A 24,591-nucleotide genomic window follows, 5' to 3' on the forward strand; every position below is an offset into this window, starting at 1 on the left:
CTGGTCATGCATTTTTGGACGTCAGATAAATCGCTCCGTTTCGCCGTATTTACATTCCAACGCTATTGCTGCCACACGCTGTTCAGACGTTCAGTGTGTGTGAAATCTTAACTCTTGAAAATAAAGAGCTAATTGTCTTTCACGAGAATGGTATCTGCTGAATCTGTGCTGACAGTGTGTCAACAGATCGTTTTCCTCGAGGTAATTCATAACGTTCCATTGTGTAGAATGCGTATTTGATTGAATAATAATAGAATGCGTATTTGATAGGATAAACTCGTCACATCCGATGGTTATCTCAGTTAACACTCGATCTGATGAGTATCGCACAACCTTCATTCTCTATCTTTCATCATCTTATTTCCTTGGTACCGTCGTAGAATGCTTTACAGACGTATGAATAAAGACGTAGAATAGCAACCGCCAATGGCCTTGCCGCAATGCTAACACCGGTTCCCGTCAGATCATCGAAGTTAAGCGCTGTCGGTCTGGGCAAGGACTTGGACAGGTGACCATCCGGTCTGCTCAGCGCTGCTGGCAAGCAGGGTGCACTCAGCCCTCGTGAGGCACACTGAGGAGATACTTGACTAAGAAGTAGCGGTTCCGGTCTCGTAAACTAACATACGGCCGTGAGAGCGGTGTGCTGACCACATGCCCCTCCATATCCCCGCCCAGTGACGCCTGTGGGCTTAGGATGACACGGCGGCCGGTCGGTACCGTTGGGCCTTCCAAGGCCTGTTCGGACGGAGTTTAGAACAGTAACCAATTGAATAATCGATTATTAGGATGCAGTTAATGGATATGATTAATAGTTTCGTCTAAATAATAAGGGGCCATTAATCGATATTTAATCACAATCTCCCTTAACTACTTCCTGCTCCAGCACGTCCACGCGCCTCCCGGTCCTAAACCACGCTTACGTTCCGTGATGACAATGCCCAAACTAGGGCTATTGATAAAAAAATGTTCAAATGTGCGTGAAATCTTATGGGACTTAACTGCTACAGGTCATCAGTCCCTAAGCTTACACACTACTTAACCTAAATTATCCTAAGGACAAACACACACACACCCATGCCCGAGGGAGGACTCGAACCTCCGCCGGGATCAGCCGCACAGTCCATGACTGCAGCGCCCTAGACCGCTCGGCTAATCCCGCGCAGCCCACACGCTGTTTGTGAGTGATGACTACACGTTGATGTCTAACATAGACGGCGGCCACGTTAATACGACTGCCTCGTATGGAACTAGCCTTCGACTCACCTCAGATTACAATATAATTTTGTGATCCAACTGAATACTTTGCCAAAAACTTGGGTAGGTAGAAATAAGTTCAAATGGTTCAAATGGCTCTGAGCACTATGGGACTCAACTTCTGAGGTCATTAGTCCCCTAGAACTTAGAACTTGTTAAACCTAACTAACCTAAGAACATCACACACAGCCATGCACGAGGCAGGATTCGAACCTGCGACCGTAGCAGTATCGCGGATCCAGACTGCAGTGCCTAGAACCGCTCGGCCATTCCGGCCGGCTAGAAATAAGTGATGCTGGAGGTATACAGTTTTCTCACAAGATATTCATGCCGTCTTTTGCGTGCGCAGAATGTGTCTGGGAGTAAGGACTTGGAATTTTACAGGTAGGTCTACTCTGCCCGAGAAGGACAAGAAATGGAGGCTGAAAATAAAACATGGCGACATTAAGAAAATTAACGATTCGGCCAGTGTCTGGTACGAACATCGTAAAGAGAAGAAAACATGCGAGTAACGAAGCGTTTCAGGCAGAAAAGAAACAGTTATTCCAGTTTCGTGGAGTAGCTGTTATTCAGTAACGAATACAGACGAGTAGCAACAGCTCTACAAAGGACGCTTCCGTTTTATAAGAACGTAGGCTTCCGCGGCAGGTGTCATAGTGATTAAAATTCTTCTGGGTATTATGCGGCGTCATTGCTAAAAACTACCAACAATAATAAAATCGGTTTGAAACCTCGTCTGCGGAGGACGTTGCCTAGCCGATTTTTCGAAGCAGTCACAGGATCCACGAAATGATAGGTTCCACCAAGGATGTAGTCAACAATCTTAGCACTGCAGGGGTTTGCGAACTACGGTGTGAGTGCGGAGCTACCCACATGGGAGAAACAGGGAGACCTGTCAGCTTACGAGTAGCAGAACACGAACGCTATGCACGATTACCACAACATAATAAATCGGCGATAGCGGAACACCACCGGGACGGTGGACAACCTATCAGGTTCCAGGAAGCCCGAGTACTGGGGAAAGAATCGGGGATGCGACAACTCAAAATACGGGAGGCGATCGAAATTATTAAGCGGCCGCGAGCGGTCGCTGGGCAGAAGCTACACAGGACTCTGACGTATCTGCACAAACAGCTATACAGCAACTGTCATTCCACTTCCGCGCACACCAGGAGGAAAACTTGCCGACCAGAAGCCGAACGCTGATTGGCGGACAGCTACCAATCGTTGACGACATGGACATCCACGAATAGGCTCTTTCCTTCTATCTTCGCTTACGTCATGACTAGCCAATCATGTTAGAGGGCCAATTAAAAGTTTTACAACTGTGACGTCAGATATCGATAGTCTGTAATAAATAGAAGCACCTATCTCTATACAAAACCAGTCCTGCCCTGAGCAAGGTCGTTGCAATTCGGCCGAAACGTCGGTTTTAGTTTATTATTGTTGTTAGTTTTCAGCAATGACGCGGCGTAATACCCAGAAGAATTTTAATCACTATGACGCTTCGGTTTGTTTCGTTATCCTCAGAGTGCGGTGCCAGCGTGTGGTAAATCAGTTTTCCAACCACTTCTTTTCTGTGCTCTCCGAAAGTTAACCTTGGCCAGCATTTCCGTGGGTGACGCATGAATACCTTCGGTATTTATCTGTCATTTCAAACAATTAGGGATAATTAAATTTCTGATTTCGCTTTCCGAACGGTAACATGTTGTTATAGTGTGGAAATTTTATGACCAGAGAATCATAGACGAATAACCAAAATCTGATCAATTTTAAATTAGGTAAAGAATTTACCCCCTTTTTAAAACAGTCAGCACAGAAACATCACGATGGGAGCTCCGTAAGTAGGGAATTACAGGGCGAGCTGGTATTCTAAAATCACCCAACAGTGATGCAAATTCCAGTAACAGGAAAAAGTGATGCCGATGCCATAAAACATGCCCTATGGGGCAATGGAAGAAAGTCATTTGGTCGGATGCGTCTTCTTTCACACTGATTCCAACTTGCGGCCGCGTTTATCTCCCAAGAGTGAAACACGACGGGTGTTCGGAGATGATTTGGGCTGCCATACTGTACTAGACCATGGCCCCGTGGTTACCGTGCAAGGCCGCGTAACTGCCACGGAATATGTGATTGGTTTGGCTGAGCAGGTCCATCCAACGATAGAATGTTTGTTCCCGAATAGTGACACTCTGCTCCTAGGCGACAAGAACCCTGCTCACACAGCTCACATCGTCCATGACTGGTTCTGTGAGCAGAGGATGACATGCCGCATTTTCCCTGGCTATCAGTCACCACATCTCAATACCATTGAACCTTTAAGACCTGCATTGGAGAGAAGCGTGAATGACCGCAAACAGTCTCCATCAACTTCTACATCTACATCTTCATCCATACTCCCCAAGCCACCTGACAGTGTGTGGCGGAGGGTACTTTGAGTACCTCTATCGGATCTCCCTTCTATTCCAGTATCGTATTGTTCGTGGGAAGAAAGACTGTCGGTATGCCTCTGTGTGGGCTCTAATCTCTCTGATTTTATCCTCTTGGTCTCTTCGCGAGATATACGTAGGAGGGAGCAATATACTGCTTGACTACTCGGTGAAGGAATGTTCTCGAAACTTCAACAAAAGCCCCTACCGAGCTACTGAGCGTCTCTCCTGCAGTCTTCCACTGGAGTTTATCTATCATCTCCGCAACCCTATCTGGTACGGATCCCAAACCAGTGAGCACTTTTCAAGCAGTGGGCGAACAAGTGTACTGTAACCTACTTCCTTTGTTTTCGGACAGCATTTCCTTAGGATTTTTCCAATGAATCTCAGTCTGGCATCTGCTTTACCGACGATTAATTTTATATGGTCATTCCATTTTAAATCACTCCTAATCCCCACTCCCAGATAATTTACGGAATTAACTGCTTCCAGTTGCTGACCGGCTATATTGCAGCTAAATGATAAAGGATCTTTCTTTCTATGTATTCGCAGCACATTACACTTGTCTACATTGAGATTCTATTGCTATTCCCTGCACCATGCGTCCATTCGTTGGAGATCCTCCTGCATTTCAGTACAATTTTCCATTGTTACAACCTCTCGATATACCACAGCATCATTCGCAAAAAGCCTCAGTGAACTTCCGATGTCATCCACAAGGTCATTTATGTATATTGTGAATAGCAACGGTCCTATGACACTCCCCTGCGGCACACCTGAAATCACTCTTACTTCGGAAGACTTCTCTCCATTGAGAATGACATACTGCGTTCTGTTATCTAGGAACTCTTCAATCCAATCGCACAATTGGTCTGATAGTCCATATGCTCTTACTTTGTTCATTAAACGACTGTGGGGAACTGTATCAAACGCCTTGCGGAAGTCAAGAAACACGGCATCTACCTGGGAACCTGTGTCTATGGCCCTCTGAGTCTCGTGGACGAATAGCGCGAGCTGGGTTTCACACGATCGTCTTTTTCGTAACCCATGCTGATTCCTACAGAGTAGATTTCTAGTTTCCAGAAAAGTCATTATACTCGAACATAATACGTGTTCAAAAATTCTACAACTCATCGACGTTAGAGATATAGGTCTATAGTTCCGCACATCTGTTCGACGTCCCTTCTTGAAAACGGGGATGACCTGTGCCCTTTTGCAATCCTTTGGAACACTACGTTCTTCTAGAGACCTACGGTACACCGCTGCAAGAAGATCTTCATCTGAACTTGCCACTACTTTGCAGGAAGAGTTGTGTAAGATTCGCTTGACAACAACACAGACGTGTATTTATTCATTCAGACACGACTGGGAGCTGCTTTGAATTCCAACGTTTCTTTTACATCGTTTTAACCATGTTAATGTATTCTGATTTTGGTTTTTCCATGTTTTTAACCACCCCTTGTATATTATCTATTGGACAACCTCTGAAATTCCTTGAGGTTTTTGGCAGATGTAAGTAACGCATTTCGCATTAACAGGGGAGGAAATCCACTACTGTACAATTACGTAATTGGTGACAAATCTCCGTCGGAAGTAACTACCGTAATGTAGCTGGGAGTAGCCGTCCTGAGCGACCTCGAAGTAGAATAACGACATAAAACAAACTGTAGGAAAAGCACATGACAGTCTTTGATTCCAGGTGTGACGTGAAGTCACGGAAGAGGTATGCGCCCATTTTACATAATTTGGGGGTTGCATCAGTGCTACTATGGACGCTATGGAAAATACGTAGAATTCAAAGATTGTGTACTCACTCCTTTCTTTGATTGCGCGTTTCGATTTATACATCATCATCGGATTAATCTGAAAAATTCCGTAAGGGACCAAAAATAATACATAGTGCATAATAGTAATTACTGACGGCTAAAAACAGACAGGAAATATATCAAAGTACGATGTGGAAACATACCAAGATTTGGGTGAATACGTCATACATAGCGAAGGAGTCATCTGAAAGACAATAAACGCGGTTAATGTAAGTGTGTTTTAATATATTCATTTTAACGATAAGTGTTTTGTAACTAAGAGTTCATTCGTCTTATCGACCCATGGATTGGTCTCTTCCGTGTTTACTAGGCGCTCTCCTGTTGGCTTCCATCCCTTGTTCTATGGTTTTGATATGATGTACATTTGTTTTGTAATGACACACGACGTCCAGGTCGTGTCGTAGTCATTTTAGGGGATTATAATAACTGCATTTACGTCTTAAGGGAGGTACGACGTCAAACGTGCAGACTTGGAGCAGGAGAGGCACAACAGGGCATTTTAATTTCCAATGTCTAGACTTTTACAAACAAATTCATAAAACTTTGTCAGCTTGACCAGGAAGGATTCAGGATTCACACTCGTAGCAGTTGAAGTTCAAAAACATAACAAAATAATTTTTTTACGTGGGAAATTTCATCATTTTTTTCACTTACTATTGACTGCATTTGTTGCTGCTATAGGTAGACTTTTCTTCATAAGTAAGAGAGATTCTTCGATGAATTTTGCACAGCATACAAACCATACTTACAGGTATATCAGACTCTAGAATTTATTTAATTTATGAAAAAATGAATAAGCTGTTACATTTTAAACTTCATGTTTAGAAAAAACTCAAATTTTATAGTCCATTATCTCAATTTCGATCACAGTTTTTAATAGACTTGGAAAATTGTAGAGTTTCATACAACTGTAAGTATGTTTTGCGTGCTGTGCAAAATTCATTGAAGAATCTCTCTTGCTTATGAAGAAAAGTGTACCTACAGCAACAAATGCGGCCAATAGTAAGTGAAAAAATGTCGAAATTTCACAGCTTAAAAAAATTATTTTGTTATGTTTTTGAACTTCAACTGCTATGAGCGTCAATCCAGATTCCTTTCTGGTCATGCTGAAAAAGTTTTATGAATTTATTTGTAAAATTATATACAGTGGAAATTAAAATGTCTTGTGGTGCCTCTCCTGCTCCAAGTCGGCCAGTTTGACGTCCTACCCCATTAAGAATTAATGCTCACCAGTATGAGTTCCGTATTGTCTTATGGATAAGACAGAGGCTCCATACCTGTGTACGACGTGGTCACCCTGACCTTGGAATGTTTTCATATCGTACTTTGATATATTTCCCGTTTGATTTTAGTGCTCAATAACTGGTATTGTCCACTATGAATTGTTTGTGATTCTTTACAAATTTTTTCACATTAATCTGAGATGATGTGCAAATAAAAATGTGTAATTAAAAGAAGTGGTCGCCACACAACCTGTGACTTCCATGAATGCTTATAGCGTCCATAATAGCACTGATAAAACATTCAAAAAGCTGTGACTCACTGAAAATATCTTAAAGAAACGAAATTCATCCAAGGAAGAAGGGACTTTCGTCACTGGATCATTTAGTCGGCGTGAGACCATTACGGATATGTTCAACAAACTCCATGGCAGACACTATGAGAGAGGTATTGTGCTTCGTGTAGAGGTTTACAGTCCCGAGAGGGTACGTTCTGGGAACAGTCGGGTGACAAATTACTTCCTCCCACATAATTCTCGTGAAACTACCACAAAGAGAAAATCTGAGAAGTCAGAGGTAACATCGAGGTTCACCAACAATCATCCTTCCCACCCGCAAACGGAATAGAGCAGTGGTTCCGAACCCGGCGGTAATTATTCTGTTTCAGTGACGAAACTAAATTATTTTCAAAAGATCATTACTATTATCACAATTTTATAAGACACTAAAATTGATTATCAAAGATAACAATAATTACTTTTTCTCGGTCAGCTTTAATCCGGCGGAGGTTAGCGGTTTCTCACATATTCCACCCACAACACAAATATGTTGTACTTTATACTGTGCGCTGCTGATGATAAAAGTGACAGATGTACGTAACAGATGGTAAATACATCAAGAAAATGTCTTCTCAAAGTTGTAAGTAGTAGTCCAGAAATTACTTCGTTACTCGCTTCGAAACAGATAAATTAATTAATTGACAGCACAGCACAGCAGTAGCTACGTAAGGCTGTACACAGTATTATTATTATTATTATTATTATTATTATTAATATTATTAGAATAGTTGGACACAAAGAATTAACATGCTGAAATCGTCCAGCCTGCGCCAGTTCAGATGTAAGGAGTTCAGCAATCAAGCGATTCACCAACAGTAAGTATAGTGCGTACATCTGAACTTGTTTGATTTTAAATAGTTTCGCAGTGTGCAGGTGAAGCAAGTGCCGCAATGGAGAGAAATAATGCAAGATAAGTACGTTTTGTAACACGCGCCTATCCTCACTCATTGTGAATAGTTAGTTTTGTTATCAGAGGAGGAGTTGTGGCTAGGACTTGCGATGCACCGCAAATTCCTTCATCATTAATTCTAACACACACACATACAAACACACACACACACACACACACACACACACACACACACACACCATCACCATCACCATCACCACCACCACCACCATCATCATGCTTTCATTCACTTTTCACATCTTTCATAATTTTATAAATAAACATAATCCAAGAAATATCTTCCTTTCTACAGTTTAGTTAGGTGCTAAAGTTGGAGATAATGTGAGGGGTGTAGGGAGAGGGCAACCAATGGCAGGGTGGGATTTGGGGGGGGGGGGGGGAGTTGTTACTAGCTAATGTCCGTATGCACTCAGGAGTAATGGTCTAATAAAGGTTGGGAACCACTGGAACAGAAGTAACTTCTGCCACACACGGCAAAGTACCTTCCGCCACACACCGCAAAGTGGCTTCCATAGTATAGTTGTAGATGTAGCTCTCTACGCTAATGTATGCTGGTGAATCTACTGGAACAACGACTGGAACACAATTGCTGCATTAAAACGTTGGTACCACCCCCTCCCCCCCTCGCCAAACACACACACACACACACACACAATTTTAACCTTCGCACTACCGTCGTTACTAGATCAGTAGTTACTGTTTATTGTTGACGCTTTACTACTTTGTAACACTACACTTCAAGGAAATACTTTCGTGGGTGACCTCCTAACACTTAGGTTTACATATATGAACTCCACGTCTACACCTTGAAGGTGCAAGGGATGTCGACCGGCAGCCGTGTCATCTTCTGCCTAGCGGCGTCGCGCGAGTGCGGTATGGAGGTGCGTGTAGTCAGCACACCGTTCTCCCGACCGTACTGCCCGCTTTTCAGACCATGGAGCAGCACGTTCTGATTCAAGTAGCTCCCCAATTGGCGTAACGAGGCTCAGTGCACTTCGTAACAATCCTCCCACCAAGGAAACGTTATTGACAGTACTGGGTATCGAAGCCGCGTCCTTCGCATGGCTGTCATCTACGCTGACTACTGATTTACGGAGGCGGACTTAATATGTACACTATGTGATCGAAAGTATCCCCGCAACCCTAACAACATACGTTTTTCAAATTAGGTGCATTGTGCTGCCACCTACTGTCATAGTGAAGTGGAAACGTGAAGGGAGACGTACAGCACAAAAGCGTACAGGCCGACATCGTGTGATGAGCGACAGAGACCTCCGACAGTCGAAGAGGGTGGTAATGTGTAATAGTCAGACATCTATCCACACCATCACACAGGAATTCCAAACTGCATCAGCATCCACTGCAAGTACTATGACAGTTAGATGGGAAGTGAGGTAACTTGGATTTCATGGTCGAGCGGCAGTTCATAAGCCACACATCACGCCAGTAAATGTCAAACGACGCCTCGCTTGGTGTAAGGAGCGTAAACATTGGAAAAACGTTGCGTGGAGTGGCGAATCGCGGTACACAATGTGGTGTTCCGATGGCAGGGTGTGGGTATGGCGAATGCCTGGTGAACGTCATCTGCCAGCGTGTGTAGTGTCCACAGTAAAATTCGGAACCGCGCGTCCGCTACGGTCGCAGGTTAGAATCCTGCCTCGGGCATGGAGGTGTGGTGTCCTTAGGTTAGTTAGGTTCTAAGTTCTAGGGGACTGATGACCTCAGATGTTAAGTCCCATAGTGCTCAGAGCCATTTAAACCTTTTTTTTTTTTTTAATTCGGAGGCGGTGGTGTGGCCATGTTTTCCACGGAAGGGGCTTGCACCCCTTGTCATTTTGCGTGGCACTATCACCGCGCAGGCCTACATTGATGTTTGAAGCACCTTCCATCTTCCCACTATTGAAGAGCAATTCGGGGATGGCGATTGCATCTTTCAACACGATCGAGCACTTGTTCATAATGCACAACCTGCGACAGAGTGGTTACATGACGATATCATCCCTGTTATGGACAGGCCTGCACAGAGTCCTGACGTAAATCCTATAGAACAGCTCCGAGATTTTTGGAACGCCTGCTACGTGCCAGCCTCAGCGACCGGCATCGATACCTCTCCTCAGTGCAGCACCCCGTAAAAAATGGGCTACCATTCCCCAAGAAACCTTCCAGCCCCTGACTGAACGTATGCCTGCGAGAGAGGAAGCTGTTATCAAGACCAACACCATACTGAATTCCAGCATTACCGATGGAGGGCGCCACGAACTTGTAAGTCATTTTAAGCGAGCTATCCGGATACTTTTGATCACATAGTGTACAAGGTGTTCAAAAAATATTGTCACTAATTTCTATAGGATGTAGTATTGGTCAAAACTAGAAGAAAAGTTCCTTTGACGAAATGTCTGGAAACCAATATCTGCTGATACGGGCGAATATGTCCTCTCAGTCCCGTATGGTATATAGAAGTAGACGCCGTAGGCGGTTCTGAATTTGGTTAGAACGTATCCCGCAACATTCTCCAGCTCTTTTGGCAGTGAATCAAGGACGGTTTCAAATACCCTGCCTGCACTCGGATCACGTCAGGTACGTTGGTCACACGCTTCTATAATGTGTAACGTCCGCAAGTTGTGTAAGGTTTGGCCAATGCCTTTAAATGTCCTCATAGGCATAAATGCAACGGATTCATGTCTGGTGAATGAGGAGGCCATGATACCGGACCTCCTGGAATAATCCATCGCCCCTGGAACATTGGGCTGAGATAGTGACACAAGACCCCTAGAAAATGGGATGGTGCCCATTGGGTATAAAACACAATCGTTGTCTTCCTGCAAGGGTACGTCCTCCAGTGGCACTGGTAATTCACCGCACAGAAACTGATGATACACAGCAGGTGTGTTAAAGTCTGTGGCCTTTGAATCCGTCACAGACAGTTGCTGCCCACACACTGATCCAGAAGTGATCCTGACTCTAACCTCCATGGCTGCTCGGGGATTTGCATTTGCTCACATGTGCGCATTTTGGTGCTTTTCCACGCCATACCTTGCGAATCCTGCTTCAGTTGTAACTAAAATGCAGCCTGTAAACCGTGCATCTTCAACAGGCCATAACTCAATAGGTATTCGTTTCTGAACGTATCTTTATAGGAACTTTTAAACTATTCTTGACTAACACAGTAGTGGAAATCAGTATAAAGGCATGAATGTTTATGAATGAAACACAGACAACACCGGTGTGATATTCTATAATATTTATTATTTGTTATACGAACCGGGTTTTGGCTGTTACGTCATCATCAGATACAATGGTAAGGTTGGTGTTAACAGCAGAGAACCGGTTCGTGTAACAAATAATAAATAAAATAGAATATTACAATGGTGTTGTGTGTGTTTCATTCATAATGTCTCAAATATTCTACCAAGAATCGACGCAACAATCAATCAATGCATGAGTATTTGTAGGAAAATAAGCATTGTTGATTGGAGTAGTTGTGCGCGGTGTATACGCAGTAGTATAAGATCCAGTGTACTGACAAATGTAGTCAAAAGGTATCACATTTCATGTCAGTAGTACAGTATTGAACAAGACTTAATTGATTCACGTAGAAGAGGGGGAACTCAGTATAAAGGCAGTTGGTTCTCTGTGGTGTTCGTGTGGGCGTATGCACCTTTACTGCAGATTAAAAATAGACGCCATTATTGACAGTGCGTGTTGTGTACATAAACCGCGACTGTAACAATGTCATGCGGAAAACAGTTATCGTGATACAAGAAAGGAAAAATTGGTGCTTACAAGGAAATGTGAGCCTCTAATCGTCAAATTGCCAAGAAGTTGGACCGTTTAAGTACAGTCATCGATAATTTCGTTGGATTGGGTGCACGATAACGGCAGAACGTAAAATATGGGCTCGTCATAAAGCTATTTGAGGCATCGAAACGGTTCCTTTCGTGCAAAGCAAGGAGCACAAACTGTTTTTCTGCTCAACTTGTTGCTGCTTTACAGTTGTGAGTAGTTGCCAGATGTGTACGACAAATTCTTGCATTCAATAAATAACAGAAGAAACCTGCTCTAACATCGAAACATAAATACGCCAGATTGGAAATGATGAAAAACGTATTTGACTTCAGAATGGGACACAGTGAGATTCAGTGATAAGAAAAAGTTTAATTTAGATGGGCCAGACGGATTTCATTGTTATTGGCGTGATCCGAGAGCAGAGCATCAGAAGAGAACGGGCAGAAATTTTGTTGATGGAAGTGTTATGATGTGGGAAAGATTCTGCACTGAAGGCAAATCACACGTTGCTTGGATAAGAACTACAATGAACTCTAACGTGTACACTGAGACGCGATACACAGAATCAATTAGAATGTATGAGTACCTAGCGAATGAGAGTCTAATGAATCTGTGCAGTTTCTACTGCAACCGAAAGTGGCTTCAAGACACAGATAGCGATGTCTTGCCCTGGCTTGCCCATAGCCTGGATATGAACCTCGTAGAAAATCGTTGGGGTAAACCAGCAGCGTGTGCTTATCGCAATAGAAGACCTGCAATAGCTACAGATCCTAAAGAAATCAATCCTGAAGAGTATTTCTAAGATAAGTAGAAAGAACACAGGTTGGACCAAATTCTAAAAATACAATAAAACAAGAGAACAGTGAGTTTTTTATACCAGTTTCCACCCAGGAAATGCAAGCGCTTTTACTCGTGTTTTGAAAGAAATTACGTCATTTCGTTAAGATTGTTTGTGTCTTATATGTGTCTACCACCCCTATAATAAATTCGATACACTATACTGCCGGTATTGTACTCTTGCTTTTGTCGGAACCCTGCCTTTATGCTGATATTCACTACTGTACTATTTGCCTTTATGCTGATATTCACTACTGTACTATTTCCTGTAGGTATATGTGACTCATTGTCTTAAATACCCTGCACGCATCTACAAATGAGCGAGATGCGACAACGGTAAACCTACATCAGGATGTTCTTGAAGCAGTCGGAGAGGAAACGGAGCGGGGTGGCGCAGTAGTTATAGTACAATTCTTTTATCTTGGCGGCTCGCGCATGCCCGCCCAGACGAGGGAGATTGCTGCGTTGCCAGTTGCACACGACGCACGCGCCGAGAAACAGCGCCATAGTACAGCATAGTTCGCAAACTTACGTTTACGGGGGGGGGGGGGGGGGGGGGGGAGCGCGCAGTTCATGAAGTAAAGCCACCACGGCCGCATTAACCCTTTCGCTCCTACAGAGACGTGCTCCCCGCATTCCGCGCTGTGCGCGATTTTGTCACTGCACTGCTTGCCTGTGCTGACACATGGTGTTCCGACTGCTTTGACACACTGATCATTCGATTTGACAAAAACTATTTGGCCCAAAAATTAGATTTTTACACATCTTCTCGACTGATACCTCCCCCCCATAAATGACTTAATTTTGTTTCGATGTTCAACGCAGTTATTATGCAGCATTAAATATAGTAAACCATAACAAAATTATATTTGACATAGCTCAGAGCACTTCACTGATGGACGGTATATTCAAGTCCTAATGCTTTTGTTAGTCCACAGTTTTGTTTAATGTATTTTGTCTACTTCCTATTGATTGATTGAAGTGCTTTAAAATAAAGCCAAACGCGCCCGGTGTAAATTAAACTTTTATTACAGTCGCGAAAGACGGAATATTTCTTCATATTACATACGACACCTATGTGGTACTTAAATTACATGAGATATTGTTACACAGTAAATTTTATACGAAATTTAGGTATCTTGTCCACATTTCATTCTCAACATTGTGGCAACTAAAATCGACCATACGGAAAGTATACGCTATGAACTTTTACCTCTGCAAACTCTTCAAAATTTCGTGCAATGGTTTACTACATTTAACGCTGCACAATAACTGCGTTGAACATCGAAACAAAATTGAGTCATTTATGGGGGGAAGGTATCAGTCCAAAAGATGTGTAAAAATCAAATTTTTGGGCCAAATCGTTTTTGTTAAATCGAATAATAAGTGTGTCAAAGCAGTCGGAACACCACGTGTCTGCACAGGCGAGCAGTGCAGCGCGGAATGCGGGGAGCACGTGTCTCCAGCAGCGAAAGGGTTAATGAAGAGACAAAGCACTAGAAATTTCAAAAAATTGAATTCAAACGAATAAAATTCGTGAAGTAAGACCCTTCCATATTGTTTTTAAATAAAGAAAATATTTAGAACCGCACAAGGTTTGAACTCTCCACCTTTCCCTTACCAACTCAAGGCCTTAACCGTTACGGTAACGCAGCTCGTGAAAAAGTGTGTCTCCATGAGGAGTCTAATAAGTCACGCAGAATACTGACAAACACTGTTGGTATGACTATGAATTACTCACACTTCGTCGAAGTACTATAGGAAATAAACAATTACCACTGTTCTTTATTGCGGAAAAACGGTTAGTGAGATTGATACAAACACCTTTCCTTGCTATCGCCTGAATTAGGAGTCTTATTGCTTGTTTGGTTTAATTAATTAATAGAATTGAAGCAATTGGTATAAAGGATGCTTTTTCCAAAGTTTCTATAAAAGAATGTCTGCTATCAAGACATTGCTTTTGCTCTATTACTTTATTTATGACTGAACGTTTCTAAAACTTAAGAGACTCGTCCGTGCTCTGCTCTGCAGTCGAGATCTGGCAACGTCGTTCTCTGATCATTGGCTGACTGTGTTTTGTGATGTCAGATGCGCAGAACGAACCTAAACTCGGCCGCCAACATAAATGACGCGCACTTTAGCACACTGCAATCGCATTCGGGAGGACGACGGTTCAAACCCGCGTCTGGCAATCGTGATTTAGGTTTTCAGTGATTTCCCTAAATCGCTTCAGGCAAATGCCGGGATGGTTCCTTTGAAAAGGGCACAGCCGACTTCCTTCCCCGTCCTTCCCTATTCCGATGTGACCGATGACCTCGCTGTTTTGTCCGCTCCCCAAAACTGGTTCAAATGGCTCTGAGCACTATGGGACTTAACATCTGAGGTCATCAGTCCCCTAGACTTAGAACTACTTAAACCCAACTAACCTAAGGACATCACACACATCGACGTCCGAGGCAGGATTCGAACCTGCGATCGTAGCACTAGCGCAGTTCCGGACTGAAGCGCCTAGAACCGGCTGTCCCCTCCCCCAAATCAGCCAACAAAACGGAGAGGAAGATTACGTTTTAAAACCTTGTCGACGATGAGGTCATTAGAAACGGAGCACACCTCAGGATTGGCGAAGAATGGTGCAGGAAATTGGCTATGACGTTTCAAAGGGAGCACCCTGGCATTCGCTGAGGTGATATCGGGAGATCACGGAATATCTAAATCAGTAACGGAATATTTAAATCAAGATTGTCAGACGGTCATCTGAAATGACGCACTCTCGAATACGAGCTCACTGTTTTGACACTGCTCCGCTTCCTGGATGAGAATGTTGTTGAGTGATGCCAGGAAAAGAACAGCGCCCACTCAGAAAACACTAGGCACCAGAACACCTTGGATATAATTATTTACTCTCGCCTGGGTTGGCTTGAACACTGAGTTCTCCTTTCCTACGGGACGTCTCGAGTGTCACACAAATACTGCATGAGACTAAAGGCGAAACTCCTCCCTGTTGCAGCTGGCATTCCTTTTCTCGCCTCTTGACGCGTCGTCCATTTATCACTCGCGAAAACGGCCGCATTTCATCTGTAGAGTGGTAATGCGGCAGTAGAGGCAGAGCAGTAACGGCGTCGGCTCATATTAGTAATACATGCGCCCCGCTCGGCCTACTCTCGCGCGAACAGTTCTGCCAACGGCGCCGAGTATAATGGGAACGATTTATAAGGAGTCCCGGCTGAAAGGGGCGGCGTTATTTGACGGCCGTTAGGCGGCGATGAGTTTTAACAGGTGCTCCCCGGGCGCCCGGTATTTCCCCGGCGACTGCCGGCAGTTCTGCCAACTTCTGACGTCTCATGAAAATTTCAGGCCCGCGTCCGGGAGCCGCCCAGCCGCTGACAGCTGTTTCGCCTCCGCAGGCCCGGCCAGCCACTGGTGGGACTTTCGGCCCCTAGACCTGTCTCTTAAACATCTCAGAGCATCGACAAATACATACTGCGCTACCCAAAGTAAAGGAAGAAGTGCGAGATGCCTCTAAACAGACAGAAGAAATAGAGGAAACCTGTATTTGTATTCTTAGCTGTCCCCAGAGTCCACTATACACTTGACCTACGGTTCCTAGAATGCACAGACTCAGACGAGATGTGCGCACTGACGTCATCACCTCTCCTCTCCTCGGCTCACCGCCTACAGCTAATAGACACACACGCACACATTTTTAATCATATGAATTATGAATACAATCGGAGTTTTACATGTTATAACACATTTGCTAGTTAAATAAATAAATAAAAAGTTTCTTGACTTTATAACTTTTTCTCCGTATAAGACTTTGTTTCAGAAATATCTGAGGGACTGTTTGTTTTCTAGGCTATTGGTGAGTGAAATACTGCTAATAAGCCTCTGAAGGGCGTGAACACCTTGTTGATAGTCAGATGAAGAAATCTCAAATGGTTCAAATGGCTCTGAGCACTATGGGACTTAACTGCTAAGGTCATCAGTCCCCTAGACCTCAGAACTACTTAAACCTAACTAACCTAAGGACGTCACACACAGCCATGCCCGAGGCACGACTCGAAGCTGCGACCGTAGCGGTCGCGCGGTTCCAGACTGTAGCGCCTAGAACCGCTCGGCCACCCCGGCTGGCCAAGAAATCTCAACCACGTTTTGAAAATCTTTTACTTTGAGACAATAATGTAAATCTGCACTCATTTTCTCACGTTATTTCATTTCTTTTTTCGGTAATTTATAACATCTACATCTTGTAACGGGACATCCTCCTCTAGCATTACTTTTCCTCAACAATAATTGTCGATTCCAGTATTATTTTTTGAATTTTCGACAGGTCAATATTATCTCACTTGCCTTTCTTAAAACTTCCATATAGTTTGATACACAGTATGTTACATTTCAAGCTAAAATTTATGAAAAGGAACTACTTTTAAAAAAATATTTTCGATGTTATAATCGACAAGTAATAGTTCTGATTGTAATGTTAAAATTATTCGTTTTAGAAACGTTTGAAATTACGAATTATTTGCACTCTTTAAATTTCTATTATTAATTACGCAATCCTACACTGTTTAGTATTTTTATTTCTGGATCCATTTATGTAATAATAATAGCAATTAATAATGTAACGATATTTAGTAGGAATTCATAGAATTCATTTGTTGAGGAAAATTGTAGACCCTTTGAGATATTGTTATTTCCTCAGAGTGTGGGGGTCGTAAGCTTGCTTTGATATGATCGGACGTATTTTTGTATAATAGGTGCGAACAATGTAAGTTCAGCTTTGTTAATGTGCAAAATCAAAATGCTGTATTATATACTGAAATGTGAGATAATCAGTGGAAAATATATTTATGTAAAAAATTCTTCAATAACAATTTCCCAATTTATCTAGATTACCTGTGAGGACCTGATGTTAGATTTGCAGCTTCAAGAATCAGACCCCTAGACAAAAAGAACTGTAGCCATCTCATCATGACAAGCTAACTAAACTTGAATGTTTATTGTAATCTTCGTTCCTCTCAAATCTTTATAAAATATTTTGCTTATTAATTACTTGCACTGGGCATTGTTTTATGTGGACGATAGAACGACTGCTGGTAAGCCTCCGTGTACCCTGGAATCTCTCTGATATTATTTTCAAGGTCTTTTTGCGATATATACATAGGGGGAAACATTATATTGGTTATCTCTTCTAGGAATGTACGCTCTCGGAATTTTAACGGTAGACCACATCGTGACACAGAACGTCTGTCTTGGAGTGTCTGTACTGGAGTTGGCCGAGTATCTCTGTAACGCTTTGGCATGTACTAAATGTACCTGTAACGAAACGTTCTGCTCTTCTTTGGATCTTACTTATTTCCTCTATCAATCCTATGTGATATGGATCCCGGACTGAGAAGCAATAGTACTACTTCTATCGGAGCACAAGAAGTGCGAACATGTTTACTTAAAAGACACTGACTGAAAAGTGTGGTACCAGGTGCCTCATTCTACCTTCCTCAGCATTTTTAAAAATATTCGGGGTATTTTTAACACACAATTCACCTCAAACTCCCACACGCTCCCACTCGCTTAAACTCACTAGTCCATCGCTGTAAGTCGCTCATACCCACCCCCTTCCAGTTGCCCATTCTCACTCACTCGTTCAGCCCAACTAATTGTCATTCCCTCTTTGTGTCTCTCTGTAACTGTCTCCTGTCTTACAGGCACAGTCCCTTTCGTTTTGTTTTGCTACTACACCCTACTATCACTGTTGCTGCCTCTCTCTTACCCTCTCTTACTGTTCATATCTCACTCCTTCTTTCCTACTGCCCTGTCTCTTCTCACTGTCACTCTCTCTCTCTCTTCCTCGTTGTCATTGTCATAGACTCTGTCTCTCATTTGTAAGTAGGCTGTTTAGGTTTCTTATTGGCAACGTTACGTAGCACTCTGTATGAAAATCACTGGCTGTGCTGTGTACAGTCTGTGGCTACTTTGCATTATTGTCTGCCATTGTAGTGTTGGCCAGCTGGATGTGAACAGCGCGTAGCGTTGCGCAGTTGGAGGTGATCCGCCAGCAGTGCTGGATGTGGGGAGAGAGATAGCGGAGTTTTGAAATTTGTAAGACTGGATGTGATGAACTGCTATATATATTATGACTATTAAGGTAAATACATCATTTGTTCTCTGTCAAAATCTTTGATTTGCTAACTATGCCTATCAGTAGTTAGTGCCTCCAGTAGTTTGAATCTTTTATTTAGCTGGCAGTAGCGGCGCTCGCTGTATTGCAGTAGTTCGAGTAACGAAGATTTTTGTGAGGTAAGTGATTTGTGAAAGGTATAGGTTAATGTTAGTCAGGGCCACTCTTTTGTAGGGATTATTGAAAGTCAGATTGCGTTGGGCTAAAAATATTGTGTGTCAGTTTAGTGTTGATCAGAATAGGTAAGGAGCGAAATGTCTGAGTACGTTCAGTTTTGCTCAGCTGTTTGAAAATCAAATAATGTAAGAGTTTTATCAGCACAGTGATTCATTAATTTTTCCAAGGGGATGTTTCATGCCTACGTCCTGCTGCCTCCCTGGGGCATAAATGACTTCTTGTATCGCCAGGAAGCGTCAGTGAACATTTCGTCTCTAACAAAATTTGGTCCCAATGATATGATCCATCACCGCTAGACATTTGTAATAAAGACATAAAATACCCTATATATGATCAGATACTGCAGATAACGTTGATAATATTGAAGACTTTTATTAAGTTATTTATGTGAGGTGCAGTGCCTGTAATCTTATTTCAAGAATATATTGTGATTTTAATTCATTGACCAATTGGATCATTTTACATAGTGAACTGCTATGAGCGTATTCTCAAGTTATTCTCAGTAGTTTTGGGCAGTGGCAGTTCTTCCTTTTTCTTTTTCAAATCGCTGCATGAGCTGGAGAGAAGCTTTTACTCTTCGATTTATCATAAGATGTTCTTTGTGCTAGTGGCTACCGCCACGTTCAGATGTGAACTCGCGTTTCCCAGTTCTGATTTTTACACTGATAACTAAAATTTTACAGGAAATTTTTATTGTACCCCGTTATAGCGGTAGTTTAACTGTGACGAACCTTAATAACCTAAATTTTACCAAACTTTCGCCCTCGGGATAGGAGGCCAACCTCAAAATGCATTTGATGCAATTCCATGACCCATTTTTAAGAACCGCAGCCGCCACATTCGCAAGAGCCACATAACTACAGCCAACTGAACATACACATCCCCTATCCCTCACTATTAAAACCCCACTGACAAAGAAAGAGAGTTCACCTCAAGAAACATTTGTGCTAATTTACTATTTCGCTTGGTCCATAAAGTAAAGGAGAGGCTGCAAACTGTTACTGTATTAACCCATGAGACCTGTAGATTTTCCCAAGCGCAGAATACATTTAGTTGCATTCGAAATTCAACCTCGTCTTGTCTTTTCCCATCCAGCAATATTTTTTTTTCATATTTCACAAAGTTACCACGTTACTGCGGTCCCAGAATGTCCTTTACTTGGAAACAGAACCTTCCCACCAATACGCAAAACATATTTCTACGGAGACACAGACCTGGTGTTTTTAACCGTAAGAGATGCACTCGTTCTGGCGTAAAATCAAATTCTCAGAAAAGCTATTCTGCAGCGGTGGTTTTAATCCATCTGCCAGAAAAGGCCAAAAGACAGAGCTGTTATGAAATTCCGCGAGAGTTAATATTGCAGACTTCTTATCGAAAGCTATGAAGCAGAATGCTCACTAAACTCCATGTTTCCGACGTAACAACGTCCACAAAAAGCTTTGTTTCTAGAAAGGTATATGGAGATAATACGTTCCGCTCTGACGCTCGATTTCGCTGCATTTTGCATTTCTGTTACTTCACACGCACACACACACGCACACACACACACACACACACACACACACACACACACACACACACACACAAAGGACAAGCTACATTTAATTTTCGTTGTTCCGCGCATAGGACCCAGCGCTTCCTACGCAACGAAATTCTGCTCTAGCAACAGATGAAAATTGCTTTTGGCTAGACGGTATTTCTTGCGCATTCCGAGATGCAGTGCTCGCGTAGATTAGCTCGAAAAACGACCGGAGACGTGCAGTAATAAAATACAATATACTTTACTATGAACTTCTCTCTGGGTTCAGTATCTCTCAGAGTAGCATATGATGTACATTCCAGAGAACTGTACAACCAGTTTTGCTGGAAATTGGAAGTTAAGAATACAGTTTTATTCTTTTGAGATTCACTCACCAGCATGCAGAGAGGTTCACCGTTATATGTGTGGCAACCCATTTCAAATATGATATTGACTGATAAGTTGGAAACAGCTTGCCGTAGGGCAAAGAAATTTGACAGAATCAGTCGGTTAGTCCACAATACATGTTACATCAAGACTTGGCGTTTCCATTTTATCATCGAATAACTGAAAATAAGCTATCTATATTATACAGGACAACGCCACGGGGCAGGCAAATCATGCGAACAAGATCTGCATGTACTTTTAGCGTAAAGCCTGTCGCAAAATGCAAAGAAATTGTGGTCAAATGTAGGGGCTATTAGTAGCATCAACGCTCGTATCCACACCTTAAATGATGACAGAGGAACTGCTATCAGTATAGGAAAGCAGAAGCGGAATTGCTGGACTCCGTCTGTGGCTTTACAAGCCAAGTTCCGGGAGTTCTGTCCCTAGTCTAGTCCTCGCAGCATGTGTTGGTAATGGCAGCGCTGATGAGGAGAAGCTGAAACTGCTCAGGGCCCGATGGGAGTGAATGTCAGATTCTATATTATAACCATAAAATAACGTAAATTCTTCGAATAAGAAACCATGGCCTGTGGTAGAAAGAGAGCTCAGGTGATAACTGTCTACAAGATGGGTAGACCTAACTATAAGTAATCTTCAGAAATACCGTCCGTTATTACTGAAAGCCTTCTGTTGCAGATTCTTATAACGTATAGGGAAAGTTCGCGGAAGTTCGAACCTCGTACCGCTAAATATTCTTAAATACAGTCCGACGTCCAACTACGTATCCCGGCGGCTCGTTCGCACTAGGCTAGTAATTTAGTAGAGTACTGAGTAATTTGGTAACTAAACGTGTCTGAAAAACAAAAATTTAGTTGAGTAGATTAGCAAATCATTTAGTCCAGTCGATCCATTTCATTCTATTTTTCTCGGCGAGCAGCACCTCCCACCACGCGGCACTGCTCACTCGTTCATTTGCTAAACAACTCCGTACCTGTCATTTTAGTGAAAGAGAGCACAGTGGGCGGTCAGTCATTACTTCGTTTCGTCAATCGCACGCAGGCCGCAGAGCAATTATGTGGTGTCACCGCCAGACACCACACTTGCTAGGTGGTAGCTTTAAATCGGCCGCGGTCCATTAGTACATGTCGGACCCGCGTGTCGCCACTGTCAGGGATCGCAGACCGAGCGCCACCACAAGGCAGGTCTCGAGAGACTGACTAGCACTCGCCCCAGTTGTACGGACGACGTAGCTAGCGACTACACTGACGAAGCCTCGCTCCTTTGCCGAGCAGATAGTTAGAATAGCCTTCAGCTACGTCCATGGCTACGACCTAGCAAGGCGCCATTAGCCTTACATAGCTTGTATCTAAAGAGTCTCACTTGTATCGTCAAGAGCGATGTATACAACAAGGATGGATTAAAGTTAAGTATTCCAGAAGCTACGTACTTTTCTTTATAGCATTCATTACGTATCCTGTTACAGACCTATCTCTTGCCTGCGTGAATTAAACGTGTGCCTTTCGGCTACTTCCGTGGCGTGGCTGTCTTGCTACGCCACAACAAATTATTCACTTGTTTTACAATTTGTCGTGTGAAAAACCTTTTCGTACAAACATACGTACATTAATAATGGGCCCTAAAAAGCGAAAAGTGGACACTGAGAATAGGAGATTTTTGACTGAATGGACTGAACAATATTGTTTTACGCTGCTCGATAGACCTCAAGCGGTTCCAGTTTGCTTAATATGTAATAAAACTGTCGCTGTCATTAAAAGTGGCAATTTAAAGCGACACTATGAATCAACTCATCAGCAATTCCACAGACACTTTCCTCTTGGCAGTGAGGCTCGTAAAGAAAAACTACAGGTAATATAATTCTATTAGATAACGTATAAATGTGATATATATAACTGCTTTGTAAACTTATCATGATAAAATTTAAATTTAAATTCTGACGAAAACAAGCACGAAATTGCTGGTTCGGTGCATGAGTGAGCAAGAAAAATCGGCAGAAACAGCGTTACGTGTGTGCTGGACACTTAGTAAACACCAGAAACCATTTTCAGATTCTGAAATAATGAAAGAATGTATGCTGGAAGTAATCTCGGCACTTTTTGAAGAGAAAAAGGATGTTGTCGCTGCAATTCAAAGTATTCCAGTATCGGCAAGAAGTAATACAAGAAGAACGGAAATTTTAGCTACAGATATTAAAGGCACTCTGCTTGAATTTTTGGAAAAGGCATCACGTTACGCCATTGCACTTGACGAATCATGTGACATTGTTGATGATGAACAAATAACTATTTTTGTGAGATTTTTCGACATTGAAAATAAGGTATTCAGGGAAGAATTGCTCGCAAAGTTGCCTTCGAAAGGTAACACTAGAGGAGAAGATTTATTCCAAGCTATTGACGAATTCATTAATAATTCCACCATTCGTTATGATAAAATAGTGTTGCTTTCAACTGACGGCGCTCCAGCGATGTCTGACAAAGAAAAAGGTGTAGTAAAGAAAATCAGGGATCAGAATCCAGGTCTAAAATCTTATCAGTGTATAGCCGGCCGAAGTGGCCGAGTGGTTCTAGGCGCTACAGTCTGGAACCGCGCAACCGCTACGGTCGCAGGTTCGAATCCTGCCTCGGGCATGGACGTGTGTAATGTCCTTAGGTTAGCTAAGTTTAAGTAGTTCTAAGTTCTAGGGGACTGATGACCTCAGCAGTTAAGTCCCATAGTGCTCAGAGCCATTTTTTTTTTATCAGTGTATAATTCATCAGACTGCCCTTTTTGGAAAACTCAGTGCTACACTGAAAGAAGTAATGGATAGCTTGGTGCAGTTGATTGATTTTATGAGATCTCATTCTTCTCTTCAACACCGAAAGTTCAAGAAATTTCTTTCAGAACGTGTGCAGCGTATTCTGACTTACTGCAATACAACAATGTTCGTTGGTTAGGTAAAGCTCAAGTTGTTGAAGGTTTCTGGCTGATAAAGGAAGAGGTAACCTCCTTCTTGCAAATCTTGGATACGCAGGGAGCAAAGAAGCACTTGGAATTCATAGCAAACGAGCGCAATATGTTAGCTGTGGCTTTTCTGAAGGATATTATGAAGTATTTAAATGCGCACAACATAGAGTTACAAGGGAATGGGAAATTAATATGTGATCCGATACAAAGCGTGTCTGCTTTTCGTCGTAAGCTGGATGTTTGTGAAAAAGATATTGCAAAGCACGAATTTATTCATTTCCCAACAATTTCTGAGTATAAAAAAGAGAACTCTGAAGAAGACATTGCAGTGTTTGTAAGATTTTTGTCCGATCTAAGGGACGAATTTGCTACAAGATTTCAAGACTTTGCATAAATTGGAAAGCTGTCTCAATTCCTAAAATTTCCTTATGAAGTTGATGCATCGGCAGAATGGACTGATATGGCTGCTAAGTTGTTCAGCGTTTCAAAGTCTTCACTTCAAGTGGAGATAATCGACTTGCAAGAAGATATTTCTTTGCAAATGTATAAAACTGTATCCACTGAAGAATTTTGGGGTAAACATGTTTCAGAAAAATATGAAAATTGTAAGAAACTAGCTATCAATCTGGCCATTGTTTTGTTCGACATATATATGCGAATCATCGTTCTCTAAAATGAATTTTTTCGAAGAACACATATCGGTCAAGGTTGACGGGCGCCCACCTCGAAGACATACTTCGCATTTGCTGTAACCCTCGTACACCGAACT

The sequence above is a fragment of the Schistocerca americana genome, chromosome 2 (assembly GCF_021461395.2).
Source record: "Schistocerca americana isolate TAMUIC-IGC-003095 chromosome 2, iqSchAmer2.1, whole genome shotgun sequence".
Lineage (NCBI taxonomy): Eukaryota > Metazoa > Arthropoda > Insecta > Orthoptera > Acrididae > Schistocerca > Schistocerca americana.